The sequence below is a fragment of the Dromiciops gliroides genome, chromosome 2 (assembly GCF_019393635.1).
Source record: "Dromiciops gliroides isolate mDroGli1 chromosome 2, mDroGli1.pri, whole genome shotgun sequence".
Taxonomy (NCBI): Eukaryota; Metazoa; Chordata; class Mammalia; order Microbiotheria; family Microbiotheriidae; genus Dromiciops; species Dromiciops gliroides.
The window spans coordinates 672468303-672484261 of NC_057862.1; the positions used below are offsets into that span (position 1 = coordinate 672468303).

The window sequence follows — 15959 nt, forward strand, 5'->3', positions numbered from 1 at the left end:
TGAATTAATCTCAAGTGGGATAGGACTGGACATGTGGAATAGTGATTTCTCTCCCAGTGAAAAACTTGCCTGTCTCAAAGAAGATCACCACCTCCTTTGCAATTTACAGTCAAAAAGAGATGCCTGCAGCAGTGAGAAGCAAAATGGCTGGGTCACAGACAGGATGTTTGGGAGGTGAGATTGGAACCCAGATGTTCCTGATTCTTGAAGCTGCCTCTCTATCTATTACGCTACACTGCTATAGACTAGCAAGGATGAGGGAACTTATTTCAGATACTTAGGTTTTAAAGTAACAATGATGATGGGGGAAGCTGAAGAAAATAATTTATCCTCTCTGGGCCTTCTATTGTTCATTTATTGAATATTGTCATTAACTTTATCATCACCACCACCACCACCACCATCATTTTTAAGGACTGAACTAGTGTCTCCTGTTTCTGCTAATGCATAATTTGCATGTATGTAAGAGATGTTGTGAAGGTAAAAACAAAATTTGACAACAGATTCACCCAAACATACGTTTTAAACCCATGTTCCTCATTCATAGAACAATATCTTTGATCTATGTTATTATTGTTGTTGTTCAGGCTTTTTTTTTTTCATGTCCAACACTTTGTATCCTTATTTGGGATTTTCTTGGCAGAGATACAGGAGTGGTTTGCCATTTCCTTCTCCAACTCATTTCACAGGTGAGGAACATTGTTAAAGTGACTCGCCCAGAGTCACACAGCTAGGAAGTGTCTGAGGTCAGATTTGAACTCAGGAAGATGAGTCTTTCACTCTAAGACCACTACTGTATCCACTAAGCCACCTAGCTGCCCTGTGGGCCATACCCAGACCCATGTCTTACCACTGGACTCCAATGATTCTGGAGGAGAGAATGATAACTCTGCACAGCTCTGCCTCACTTAAATCCAATTCACATGCAAGTCAAGATCTCACTCTCCTGATGTCATTGGTCATTTCTGAGAACAAAGGATGAATAAAAGTAAGAGCAACAACAATCTCCCATCTCCATGTCTTTGTACTTGTTGTCCCTCATTCCTGTCATGCAGTTCCTCCTCAGCCCCTTTTCTTAACATTCCCTAGTTTCCTTCAAAAGTCATCTCAAGCCCCACTACCTAGATAAGGCCTTTCCTAATACAAACCATCTGCTAAAGCCCTCCTCCGCATCAACTGGTTTTAATGTATTTTGTGCACATGTTTCTGTTTTCCTTCACTAGGTTCAAAGCTCAGTGAGGATAGAAAGTGTTTTACTTTGACCTGTGTGATACCAACACCCAGTGGATGGTTGTCACTTAGATTTACCAGTGTTTATGGATTCTAAAAGCCAAGCCATGCTTCTGGCTCGTAATCATTCCCTGGTGCTCTGGGAAGGGACAAAATTGTAGCCTGAAAAGGTCACGGGTCCAACCCAAGATCTTCCTGCATACCCTCTCTTGCCTCAGAAACACAACTTCACATTCTCTTTGACTTTGGACCTAAAAATAATGGTAAAATAAAAGAAGTAAAGGAAATGAGTGATTTGTCAATAATCACCTGCCTTGTACCATGAAGCTGCCTCTCCCGCCCTGCAGCTCTTGGAGTAGACTTCCAAATCAGGGGAGCCAGTGGAGGGCTCAGAATACCATCCTAAAACGTTAAGCCACAAAGCAGATCTTGAAAAAGTCTGGCTTTGTGCTGCTAATCACCACTGTAAGAGGTCACAGTAGACCTGATTAGATGCCTTTACTCCTCATGCTGCTTGTCAAGGGGACTTTGTGACCCAGCAAGAAGCACTCTAAAAATGCAGAGCTAGACAGACAAACAGATATAAATATCTGGGAGCAGATGGCCCGGCTTACATTTCTTTTGTTGCATTCAGGTTTTTTCTATGCCTCTGTGTGTGTGTGTGTGTGTGTGTGTGTGTGTGTGTGTGTGTGTGTATACACGAGTGTGCGCGTGCGTGTGCATGAATTTCCTTCCCTCAGTTCTGTTACAGTGGTTTTCCTATCCTGGTTAGGGGTTTTCCTTTAGGGGAAGAGATGCAAAGTACTTTCACATTAAACCACCCATAGACATGTGCTTTGCCTTGTTTTGCCTCCTGACCCCCACTGAAGCAACTTGGGAGACATGATGTGGTAGAAAGAGCCCTAGTTTCCAATTTGGGAAATTTGGATCTTGGTCCCTGGCTCTCTCACTAGCAGTCTTTGTCACCTTGGAGAATGGCCACCATCTATATAATATTTTAAGGCTTATAAAAAACTTCATTTTACTGGATCTTGACAACAACCTAGGAGGTTGATGCTATTATTGTCATTATTTTCTGGAATGGTAAATGGAGGAGAGGGTCACACAGCAAGTAAATATCTGAGGTAGGATTCAAACTCAATTCTCTGACTCTAGGTCCAAAATACTAACTCCTGAACCATCTGACTACTGTGATCCATTTTTTTTTTCCCACAGGGCAATAAGGTTTAAGTGACTTGCCCAGGGTCACATAGCTACTATGTGTCAAGTGCCTGAGGCCAGATTTGAACTCAGGTCCTCCTGAATCCAGGGTTGGTGCTTTATCCACTGTACTACCTAGAAGCCCCCAGATTCACTCTTTTGGAAGGAACTCTTCCTACCAGTGAGAGATATTCATAAGTGGAACGGGTTGCCTTGAGAGCTCCCTATCATTACAAGTCTTCGGGCAGCAACTGATAATGTTTGCCAGCATTTACATGGAAATTTAACCTTGCCAAGTGCTTTACAAATAGGTCATTTGATCCTCACAACAACCTTGGGAAGTAGGTGCAGGTACTGTCCCCATTTTACAGATGAGGAATTCGAGGATAAGAGAAATTAACTGACTGGCCCAGGGTGACAGGGAAGAGTTTAGGTTATGAACTCAGGTCCCCCTGTCTCCAATTATTTATTGAGTCATTTATAAATAGAAAGCAAGCCATTTATAGATAGCCATTTATAAATAGAAAGCAAGCCAACCTCAAAGGCAGGAAGACCTCTGACACAAACTGAGAGTGTGCTGAATGTTGGCAGAGGAAGTTTCTTCACACTGGAGTTCCAATGAAATAATAGGTCCAAGCCCCATCCCTGATCATCACAATCCTAGTATGTGGCTAACGTGACATACTACCATTGCAGCAAAACCTAGATGCAGAGGCACAGCTGTAGGTGAACCCAGCATAGCCTAGGTAGTGAGGTTGTCTGGACAGCACAGCTGGATGTTAAAACCAGCAGGAAGTCTAGATAGAAGCAGGGATCAATATTGGGCATCTAGCCAAATGCAGGCAGGCACAACACAGAAAACTAAAGTGTGGGAACTGAGGGTTGTTTCCCAAAGTCCACACTGATAAAGCCCTAAGAATTGATATAATACCAGAAAAAATTTAATATCTCAGAATCTAGTCTAAAAGGGCAGCTAGGTGGTATAATGGATAGAGTTTTTGGCTTGGAATTAGTGCAAATTCAGCCTCAGATACTTACTAGCTGTGTGACCCTGGCCAAGTCACTTCATCCTCTTTGCCTCAGTTTCCTCATCTATAAAGTGAGCTGAAGAAGGAAATGACAAACCATTCCAGTATCTTTGCCAAGAAAAACCCAAACCAGTCATGAAGAGTGGTGCATGACTGAACAACCAAAAATACACGCTAGTTGTTGTTGATGCTATTATTGTCTCATTTGATCTGCCTATCAAACCTATAATAGAGGTGCTATTATTTCACCCATTTTATAGGTTAGATTTAACAAGGCTTAATGGTGTTAAGAGATTTGTCTAGGTTCACACAGCTAATAAATGATAGAGGCAGGATTCACACTCAGGTTGCATCAAGTCCAAGGCTCCATCTACTATGACAGAATTGTCAACATGTATTGGTTAGGAGTCAGAGGATCTAGGTAAGAATCTTAACTCTACTTGTACTAGTCCCATGACCTTAAGCAAGTCACTTAACTACCTAGGGGCTGAGTTCTTTGTCTGTAAAATGAAGGGATTGCCCTGGATGACTTTGAGGTCCAACCCAGACCTAAATCTAGGCCTGTGTGGAACCACTTTGAATTGGCTTTACATTTTCAGTGCGAAGATTTACACCTTGGCAATTGTCAAATAGTACAAATCATGGCTTGCTTTATTGCTTTCCTGATTGCTTACCCTTAAGAAAGTGTTAATAATGCAGGTTAAGGGATTTTTTTCTGTTTGTTTTAGGGCAATGAGGGTTAAGTGACTTGCCCAGGGTCACACAACTAGTAAGTGTCTGAGCCTGGACTTGAACTCAGGTCTTGAATCCAGGGCCGGTACTTTATCCACCCCCAGAATAAGTTTTAAAGTGTTATCTTGGGTCTAACTCCTTACCAGGTTGGTTGTTAAACATTTACCAGCACACCCTTGCCTGGAATCTCTGAGACTGAGCAAAGAAGACTCACCTGAACAGGACAGAATAAAAGGAAAAGTATGAAAAAAAGGTAGCTTGGTTGAAAGAGAGGTGATAGAAGATACTTAAACATCCAGTGACTAAGAGGTGTTTAGTGGTCTGTGGCCAAAGTGGTGACCCCCACCCTGAAGTTAGGCAAATATTAGATTGTCTTCTCTCCTCCCCTAATGCTTAGCCCTTACACAATAAGTACACAGTAGGTGTTTAATATATGTTTTCTGAGTGTTGTTGATAATGAACATGTTAATCCAAATCTATGAAAATAAGAGGAAGGCTATGGCAAATTCATTCAGCAAAGATCAGAAAAAAATAATTATAAGAATATTTATTTCATTACAATTAATACAGAAAGTCAAGTCAACAAGTATTTATTAAGAACTGTGTGCCAGCTACTTGTGCTTATCAATGAAAATACAAAGAAAGGCAAAAACAGTTCCTACCCTCAAGGTACTTACAAGTTAATGGTGTAGACTACTGACAAACAACAATGTGCAAGCATATCTTTTATCTATCTATCTATCCATCTATCCATCCATTCATCCAGGTTGCTATCTATCTATCTACACACACGTGTATATATATAAATATGTGTCTATGTGTATAGACACATATAGTTGTATATACACACATATATGTATGTGTGTGTATATACTATTGTTGTTCAATCATTTTCAGTCATATTCTACTCCTCATGACCCTGTGCGGGATTTTCTTGGCAAAGACACTGGAAGGTTTTGCTATTTCCTTCTCTAATACAAGAATGCATATATGCATGTATAAAAAGTACATCTTTAGGTATGTGTATGTGTATAAATTTGTTATAGATAGCAAATATAGATAGAAAAAAAACTGGAGATAATCACAAAGGGAAAGTAATATGATCAAGGGGATCAGGAACCACTTCTTGCCAAAAGGCTTGAAAGAAGTAAGGAGGTGAAGACAATGGAATATATAACAAGGAATGATAGCTACCATGTCTGTATTACTTTAAGGTTTCTAAAGAACATAACAGATATCACCTTGTTCGATATTCACAGAAATTCTTGGGGGTGGGTGCTATTATTGACTTTGGACAGATGAGGAAATTGAGGCAGACAGAGGTTAAGCCACTTACCTAGGGTCAGAGAGCTAGTTAGTGTCCAAGGTAGGATTTGAATTCAGATCTTACAAATGCCAGGTCCAGTGTTCTATCCACTGTAACGTGTAGCTGCGTCCTTGAGAGCCACTTAATAGAGAAATAATCTGCCCTAACAGGTGCTGATCCCACTACCACTGAAAGTAAGAAAGCAAAGGTACAGTAACCATCTGTCTGAGATATTATGGAAAGGATATATGCTTCAGTTACCAGTTGAACTACATGACTTCTGAGGGATTTTACCCCTCCTGGGAGATGGGAGTTTACTCTTTGCCTCATTTGTCTGCTAAATGGAGAGAGAGAGTATGTGTGTATTGGATTTCAAAAGGTTAATAAATAATGATAGCTGACATCTCGGCACTGCTTTGTTTTTTAAAACATCTGTTATATCCTTTGGTCCTTGAAGCACACCTGTGAAGCAGGTAGTTCATGCTGCTGAAAGCATCTTCATCCCTCCTTGTTTCATAAGGACTCATGGAAAAAAAAAAGACCAGTACACTCCACATGAAGTTATTCTTGTACACATGTTGACTAATGGACCTAGAGGATTGTTCTCTTTTTTTTTTCATTCTTTTTTCTATTTCTCAGGGCCCTGGAATTTTCCATCAAAGATAGGATGAACAGCTCTCTTAGGCTTACTAATGTTTGAGTAACAGGAGAACTGGTATCCTCCTCAGATGTTCCCAAACCAACTAATTCCAAAGGGCAGTCAGGGATCCGATGGAATTGCTGGGTTGGTTTGGTCTGGTCTGATTTCTTAGGGGAAGGGAGAGGAAAGGGTGAAAGGCCTAGAATAGGAACCCAGACCAAGTAAAATAAATAAAATCAACTGATAACAAAAGGGAAAATGGAATTTTCCATAGATCTAATCATATTCAAAGGAGAAATAAGGTGAGTTCAGCATTTTCATTAATCCCACTATATAATCCCTGCCTTGAACCTTTTTCTTTATGCTCCAGAAGTATTTACACAAGAAAGAACCAGACAGAGAGAAAACAAAACAAAACAATTGTCCTTTTCCTAATAAAACTAAGACATTACCAATGGATTGATGCCTCTCCTACCCTTCTCCACCCTGACTGCCTGCCTCTCTCTCCCTCTCCCTCTCCCTCTCCCTCCCCCTCTCCCTCTCCCTCTCCCTCTCCCTCTCCCTCTCCCTCTCCCTCTCCCTCTCCCCCTCCTCCTCCCCCTCCTCCCCCCCCCTCCTCCTCCTCCTCCTCCTCCTCCTTCTTCTTCTTCTTCTTCTTCTTCTTCTTCTTCTTCTTCTTCTTCTTCTTCTCTCTCTCTCTCTCTCTCTCTCTCTCTCTCTCTCTCTCTCTCTCTCTCTCTCTCTCTCTCTCTCTCCCTCTCTCTCCCTCCCTCTTTCGGCAGTTCTTTTTCTCCATGTCTAGTTATAGTTCGCTCCTGCTGCACCTCCAAGATGCGTTCATATCACTCCTCTGGCTCTGCTCCCTGAATGAAAGCCCTGCAGCCTCTTCCCAGGTGGCCTGGGTCTCAGCTGCAATGCTGCTACCCTGCTCCATCTAGTGGGGTCTGTGTAGAATGAAGGAACACAAATCGATACCCAAACCAAAAGCCAACTAACGACAGTCTGGCAACGGGAAGGCTAGATCCTGACTGCTTTTGAGGGCAGATTTCCCAAACAGAGCAGCTTCTGGAGAGATAGAACTTTGCTTTGAAGTGAGCTCCAACTTTAGGTGTTAATAGAAAAGGGCAGAATGATCTCTGCACATGTGGCTGCTCAGCTTCAGAAGGCATGGCATGGCCACAGGGGGCTGGCACCTTTGATTTGGCTATTGGGAAGCTCAAGGAAAACGCAGACAAGGCTGGCTTATTTTTAAGGCTCAAAGCACAGAGCAAAAGATTTATGACTCTAAACATGTTGCGGGGGAGAGATAAATTGGAGCACAGCCCTCCCAGCTCCACCAGATGAACCAAGGCATGCCAGGCTGGTCAATAAAGTATTTAAGCCCCAAGTGCGATGTGGGTTGTCACAGATTAAATTCTGAAAGTCTTTTATGGTGTAACAAGGTCTTTAATTATAACACTGGGCTCTGGATCACATGCATGTTGGGCAAACAATAAGAATTATGACACAGAGAAGATCCTTGGATGTAATTAATGGCTTCACAATGTTGTCTCCACAACAAATTTTAAAAGGTATAAATATTTACTTGAGGGGTGTGTGTGAAGGGGGTGCTAATGGACCACCATCTTCCTTACTAGCTTCCCCTTGTCCCCAGTTGCCATGTTTTCCTCATAGGATGCAACAAGTTGGTTAACTTTTCAGGGAATACATATCACTGGATTACAGGGTTTTGAATCCCTTTCTTTCTTCCTCTATAAAACTTCATGGACAAGTAGAAGCTGATAAAGCAAGATACAGGGTCAGTAGACTCCTGGGGGAAAAGTGTGCCCCCTCTCCACATCAGCACTCAGGAGAAAAGCTTCATTTGTCCCAGAATCATTTTCAGCTCAGGTGTTTGCATAATATCAATGACATAGTAAATGTATTGCTGAGGATTTGAGGAGAGAGAAATAGATGGTCTTTAAAACCAAAGGGATTTCACTACAATACTTTCTTCAGTCTTATACTATGAGACTGCATTTCAGATGGCAAATGACCCCTATGCACAATGAGATGTTTTTTGTACATTCCCAATGAAATATAACTGATCTCTTTTTTTTTGTAGGGGGAGCTAGGTGGTACAGTGGATAAAGCAATGGCCCTGGATTCAGGAGGACCTGAGTTCAAATCTGGAATCAGTCACTTGACACTTACTAGCTGTGTGACCCTGGGCAAATCACTTAACCCTCATTGCCTCAAAAAAAAAAAAAAGAAAGAATTATAACAGATCTGGGGCAGCAACAGAAGAGGACAACCTCGAGAGATACCAAGAAGAATTGAACCCACACATTCCTGACTTGGAGGACAACTTTCTAAGCAGTTACCATGCCATTTTGCTCAAAATAAGTGATTAACAAATGCTTATTGGATTGGATTGGAATCCGAAATCCAGGCGAGGAGCCTGAGGCATATAAGGGATGGATAACAACTATGTAATATTGGTCAGAATTTATAATTGCAGAAGGTGGTGTGATGAAATAATGGGATTTAGCAGATACTCAAAGACCCACCTGGAGATTAATCTATACTGATTGAATCAAGTGAGAGTGATTGACTGCTGATTAAGCCTACTTCAAGTTAACTGGATTGTAATCACACCTGGCTATCCCTTAAGAGGGTATTGTTCTCAGAAACTAGACTGTGAACTCAACTTGAGAACACCTTCAAAGACAATGGATTTGGATGACGCCAACCAATCACCTTGAAGCAGTGTGTAAGGACCGCCTCTGTTCCAGATGTATAAAAAAGCTTCCACAAACAGCTTGAGAGAGGGGGTTCCAGATTAAAGCAGGCTCGTGGAGGAGGACTTCAGGAAGAACCCAACCAGGCTGGAACTCTAGGCTAGACTGAAGCTTCTGATTTAAGGCAACCACAATTTAGATTTTTAAACATCACAGTGGGAAGGAAGAACTAGACTAGAAGGAACAGAGGCCGACTAAGAAGGGTCCAAGAGGTCAGCATCAACAGCAGAGGGACAACTAAGACTACAGAAGTAGCTTGGGAAGCACAGCTGTGAACTGGGATTCTACAGCGCTTGACCCTGGTGTTGTCAGCCTCCTCCTCAGTTTGAGCGGACTGAGGCAGACAGGTGTGTGGAGGAAGCCAGGCAGGAGCAGGGTGCACCAGTACAGGTGATTCTAAAGGAAGCAAAAACAAAGGGCTCAACCTTTGGGGAGTTCTGGCACTCGATCCATTTGGAAGGCATCCAAGATGGTACCACCTTACACAACATTCCTTGACCCTTTTCCTGAATAGCATATAAATCAATCTCTCCCTATGAACCTCTCTCTTTTTTATTCTTCTCTCTTTTCTCTTTCTCTTATTCCCCTTCTCTCTCCCACACTGCTTAAGAAGATCCCATTTCAAGGGAAAACAAGAAAATAATAAGAGGTAGCCTTGAATTCATCATCTACAAATTGAAGGCATTGAGTTCGTTATAGAAGGTGTAAAGAGTGTCTGCAATAGTCACTGCACCCACTGATTCTGTTTAATGCTCCTTGGTTTCAAAGGAGAGCTCAGTTGTAATTATCTGGGTATTGTAGGGGCAAAGAGAGGAAGAATCCCAAAATAGTTATGATGTAAAAACAAAAGACATAGTTCAAACTTTTGAGGGGGTTGGACTAGTTGATCCCTAATCTTTCTCAGCTTTAATGTCTCTGCCACTTGTTCTAAGAGACTGATCAATTAAAGGGATGTGGGAGGGTGGGCTCCTGAGAGATTGGTTGTTAATGAGTTGGATGAAGGATGACACTGACCTACCAATCTACAAAAGGCACTAGGATTAGGCAAAACCAAGGGCTTTATTTCAATCTTTCAGCCAATTGATGTGATACAACCACTTATTCTGGCTAGACTAGATATAAAGGGCTGTGTCAATCTTACATTTACCAGCTGGCCTAATCAGTGTAGGGAAGGAAAAGAATGGGTTCCCTTTGGCAGAGAATAAGCAGCATAAACAGGACATTGTAAACAGGTGCCATCTTGGGGGAGGGCACTTGATGGGAGGTCAAAATTCAGTGATTCCTTTTCGTTCTCTTTTTGTTTTGTTTTGTTGGTGAGGCAGTTGGGGGTCAAGTGACTTGCCCAGGGTCACACAGCTAGTAAGTATTAAGTTTCTGAGGCCGGATTTGAACTCAGGTCCTCCTGACTCCAGGGCCGGTGCTTTATCCACCGCACCACCTAGCTGCCCCCCAGTGATTCCTTTTCAAGAAAAACTTAGTCTCTGTGCTGAACCTTAGGGACTTCCCTGAGGGGTAGTGGGTATGACTAGTACAATTCTAGGATTTCTGTAAGAATAGCCCATGTCTACTAGCAGTGGAACTGCCTTGCACAATGCCAACCATTGTCCTTGTCATTCACCCTTTGCATATGGGACTGTCCTTGTTAACCTTTCCTCCCTTCCCCCTGAATATGCCTCAACTTCATTTCTATTCCATCCTGGAAGGCTTTCTCCTTTTTAGCACTCCTTGCCTAAAAGGCCTCTGCCATGAACCACCCACTCAAGACCTCGATTCTCCAAATAAATTCCTATAAAGGCCATCCTGACCTGTTTTCAACATCTATGGACTTTGCCAATGATCTATTTATGTCACAAACAACTTCAATACTGAGGCCCTGCTGGCTGAGATGGTAGGAAGAGCTTAGAAAATACCATGCCTGATGTCTCTTTCATCTCGGACAACAGAGGAGATCTGGATATATACACCTATTGGTGCTGTTCTTAAAAGCCTAACTCAACACAGACATACCACAGGTTTTCAGAGAGCTTGGCTTGGCACTTTTCAAAAGATAAAGGCCTTCCCTACTCTCTGCCTATCCCAAACCTCCCCACTGTTACCAGCTAAGGTACAATCCTGCTTCTTTGCCTAGGAGGCAAGGTGGGTCAGGGGACACACAGGATGAGAGGTTTTGGAGTTAGAAGAGACCTCATTGGATGTCTTTGAATCCAACCTTTTCATTTTGCATATGAAGAAACTGAGGCCCCGAGTGATTAAAATGATTTACTCAGCATCACATGGATACATATCTGAGGCCGTATTCGATCTCTAGCCTTGTTGACTCTAGGCTCAGTGACCTCTACTGTAAAGACAGGATTTAAAATCAGAAGACCCGGATATGACTTCCAGCTCTTCCACTTCTTCTCTGTCGGGTATTTCACCTTGTTAAACTGCAGTTCCCACCTCGGGTAAAGTAACGGGATTAGATTAGATGGCCACTGAGGTCCTATCCAACTGTAAATGCTTACTGCCCTTCCATCTCCTCTGGATCTCTTTTCCTCTCGTGAATTTCTCTGGCACTGACTGTTTTATAGCCATCTGGTCTTCTGGCCCAGACTCCAAGATCTTTGGGGGCAAGAATCACCAGATCATGGTTTTAGAGTTAGAAAATGCCTTTAAGGCTATCTAGTCCAATGTCATTTTACAGAGGAGTAAGCTGAGGTCCAAGGAGGCCAAGTAACTTGGATCATATATCTAGAATTGGCATGGATCTCAGAGGCCATCTAGTTTAACAGACTAGTTTTACAGATGTAGAAATTGAGACCAAGGGAAACCAAGGTCACAGAGGTAGTACAATTCAAATGTAGAATTTAAATCCAGGTTTTCTGATTTCCAAACCACAGTTCTTTCTATCATATCACATTGACTTTTTTTTGGGGGGGGTCTCAGCAATAAGGGTTAAGTGACTTGCCCAGGGTCACACAGCTAGTATGTGCCAAGTGTCTGAGGCCGGATTTGAACTCAGGTCCTCCTGAATCCAGGGCCGGTGTCTTATCCAGTGTGCCATCTAGCTTTCCCCCACATTGATGTTTTTATTTATTTGTTTGTTTTTTTAGGAATTTTTTTGTTTATTTTTGCTGGGCAATGAGGGTTAAATCACTTGCCCAAGGTCACCCAGCTATTAAGTGTCAAGTGTCTTAAGCAGGATTTGAAATTAGGTGCTCCTGAATGCAGGGCCAGTGCTTTATCCACTGTGCCACTTAGCTGCCCCCAACACATACTGACTCTTTTCTTTCTTTCTTTCTATTTCTTTCTTTCTTTCTTTCTTTCTTTTTCTTTCTTTCTTTCTTTCTTTCTTTCTTTCTTTCTTTCTTTCTTTCTTTCTTTCTTTCTTTCTTTCTTTCTTTCTTTCTTTCTTTCTTTCTTTCTTTCTTTCTCTCTTTCTTTCTCTCTCTCTCTCGCTCTTGCTCTCGCTCTCTCTCTCTCTTCTTTTCTTTTCTTTCTTTTTTTTTTTTTTTTGCTGGGCAATGAGGGTTAAGTGACTTGCCCAGAGTCACACAGCTAGTATCAAGTGTCTGAGGCTGGATTTGAATTCAGGTCTTCCTGAATCCAGGGCCATTGCTTTATCCACTGTGCCACCTAGCTGCCCCAACATATTGACTCTTATTTATTTTCAAATAGGCAGGATGCAGGCAACAGCAATTTTTTGAGCAATGTTTGCAAAGTATTTTACTTACTTTATGTCATGCAAGCTTCCACAAATCCCTTTGGGTACTAGAGACATCATTTCTTCTATTTTACAGGTGAGGAAACTGAAATCTACAAAGGTTAAGTGGTCACACAGTGGGTAATTGTCAGAGGCAGGATCTGAAGCCGGGTCTTTCTTCCTAACTTTAAGTCTAGCACTGAATCAACTACACAATACTGTCTCCCCAAGCAAGAAAATGGGAGCTAATTAGAACATGACAGTTATTTACTTACAGTCATCTTCCCCAACCTCCCCTCCCCTATATATGTGCAAGTGCACATACCCTGCTGAGGTACATCATCCTCATATCCTGGGTCTCTTAATTTCTCTCTACCCCTCCACCCAGGCTGTTAACATTCTTTATAGAAAATTTGCTCATGTGACCAGCTCTTTGAATGTCATTAAAAATCAAACATCTCACAACCATCAAATATCTGTAGAAACGGTAGGTGTGAAATGGGATTCGAGATTCAATTATCCCCTGGTAGAAATCACAATCCTGGAGCCAAGTGAATGGAAAAGTGCAAAATTGGCACTGTTATCATACTAAAAAATCTTCCCCTGCTGTGAAATGGCTCTTAAATTCCCTCTTAATCACACATTTTAATAACAATTAGCTTCTACAGTGAATAAGAATTTGGTTACATCTTGCAAGTTCTGTGAGGTCGGCTGGACCACATACAGTTCCCGCTGACAACCACTAGGTGGCCTTGACTTAGAGCTACGGTTTTGAAGAGAATTTTAAATATCCAGAAAGCAGACCAGGTTTTAAACTGTATTTTTCACTGCTTTGAAGTCCTGTGATCCAAAGCCATGTCAAGACACCTAAATATGTTCTGCATGGGGCAAAAACAGGGGGACATGGAAACACCCCAAATCATATGACTATTAAGTGGTAGAGCTGGGATTTGACCCCCAACCTCTCTGATCCCAAATAGAACTCTGTTATTAACATACCACGCTGACTTATTTTACCAGGGCTAAAACTGAGGCTGAGAGGGTGGCATCAATTTTCCCAGAGATACGCAGCAACTAAGTGGCCAAATCAAGATGGGCTGCCTTAAAGTGTCTGAAGAGCTTTCATCTATAAGAGGGCTTTGGCTTGCTCCGCTTGACTCCAAGGGGAGAAGAGCAAGCAGAGAATGAATGGGCTTTGCAGTGAGGCCAATTTAGGCTTGAGGTGAGGGAAGACTCTCCAATACCTAGAGCTATCCCCAAGTGTAATGGGTTGCTTTTGAAGGTAATATGGTCAGTCCCTGTGTGTATGCCCAGAATGCATTTCCTCCTAGCCCCTGGTTCATTGAATATCTTTCTTTCTATAAGAGGGATCTCAGTTATCATCTTCTGCTTGAATCTTTTCCTCATCCCCTCACCTGCTACTGATCTCTCCCCCTAACTACTTGGGTCTTAACTAATTGTATTTATTTTGAATTTATTCTTTTTTTTTCCCCCCTGGGCAATTAGGGTTAAGTGACTTGCCCAGGGTCACACAGCTAGTAAGTGTTAAGTGTCTGAGGCTGGATTTGAACTCAGGTCCTCCTGAATCCAGGGCCAGTGCACTATCCACTGCGCCACCCAGCAGCCCCTGAATTTATTCTTTATATCCTATATATGGATGTGTTGTTTCTCCTGATGGCATGTAATTTCCTTAAAAGAGGGGTTTGTTTAATTTAAAATTTTTTTTCTCCCCAGAATGGAATGCACTTCTTTGCACATAGGAGACACTTATTAAATGATACTACAATCAAATGATTGATTCATTTTTCCCTCACTGGAATTATTCAGGGAAAACCTGGGTGATTATCATTCCGGTATGCTAGAGAAGAGATTATTCTTCAGCTATGATTTGAACTAAACAGTCTGGGAATCCCTTCCTAACTCTGAGCTTTGTTATTAAAAATCTATATTATGGTGACTTTTAATGGAGAAATTGGAAAGCATTGTTTTTTAAATTTGTTTTAATTTTCTTAATTACATGTAAAGATATTTTTTGAGTTCCAAATTTTCTCTCACCTTCCCTTCCCTCCCCCCTCCAGAAGCCAGTAAGCAATTTGTTATAGGTAATACATACAATCATGTTAAACATATTTCTACATTAATCAGAACAAAAAGAAAAAATAAATTCAAATGTAAGGTGGCTAAAATTCTAGCTATACTGTCTAAAAATCTAATGCGTGGTTGCCAATAAATTAGAAGCTTTAGCAAGAGTTTAGACTTTTAAGCATTTATTAAGGAGCATAAGAATTTGGTGAGGAGACAGAAAGAGGCCTATCTATCCATCAAAGGGAGCCAGCATTTCTGTTCTGCTCCTCACAAGGTCCTGGTGAGAGAGAGAGAGAGAGAGAGAGAGAGAGAGAGAGAGAGAGAGAGAGAGAGAGAGAGACAGAGACAGAGACAGAGACAGAGAGACAGAGACAGACAGAGAGAGAGACAGAGAGAGACAGAGAGAGAGAGAGAGAGAGAGAGAGAGAGAGAGAGAGCCTTGCCCCTTCTTCATCCCACCAGTCTCCTCTGAAAACTGGATTCAGACTCCATAGTTCATTTTCTGAATCTAGAGAGCATTTTCCACCATAAGTCTTTTGGCATTGTCTTGGATCATTGCATTACTGAGAAGAGGGAAGGAAGTATTTCAAGATGAAATAGGGGGGCAACTAGTTGGTGCAGTAGATTAAGCACTGGCCTTGGATTCAGGAAGACCTGAGTTCAAATCCAGCCTCAGACACTTGGCATATACTAGCTGTGTGACCCTGGGCAAGTCACTTAACCTTCATTGCCCTGGAAAAAAAAAAGGTGAAATAGGGAGCCCAGCTTAGCAGCAAGAAGGCCAAAGTGGAAGTCAGATCTTAAGACCTCCATTTATAATAAGGCCAGTAAGTCCAGTTGTCCTGGGAGAGGAGGCTATTCCACCTGAGAGATAAGGCAGCCAGGAACCTCCCTAGGTGCCCTAGGACAGTCCCTTCCTTGTTGGCATCTTGGCAACCCTGTTTGTCTTATCCTGCCTTTTACTTTTAGAACTGGTTTCTCAAAGTTGCTGGAGGGCAAAATAGATAAGAGTGTTAGACTTGGAGTTCAGAGGACTTGAATTGAAATCTTTTCTCAGACACTTGCTAGCTGAGTGTTCCTGGTCAAGTCACTTAACTTCACTTACTTATCTGTTCTGTATAAAGAGACTAATAATAACATTTACTTCCTAGGGTGCTAAAGAGGATCAAAAGCTATAATGTGTGTAAAGTGCTTTGATTATATTACACTAAACTTGCACTGATATTTTGGACTTTGGGTCATTTTGTGGTTTTCTTATTTTATTTTCTCCTCTGTA

At 41.9% G+C, this 15959-nt stretch overlaps 1 protein-coding gene across 3 annotated transcripts in view; it reads right to left on the reverse strand.

The window, feature by feature from the left end:
* CTNNA2 (catenin alpha 2) overlaps window positions 1-15959 on the reverse strand; it is a 1529678-nt gene that overhangs the window by 570391 nt on the left and 943328 nt on the right. The window lies entirely within an intron of this gene.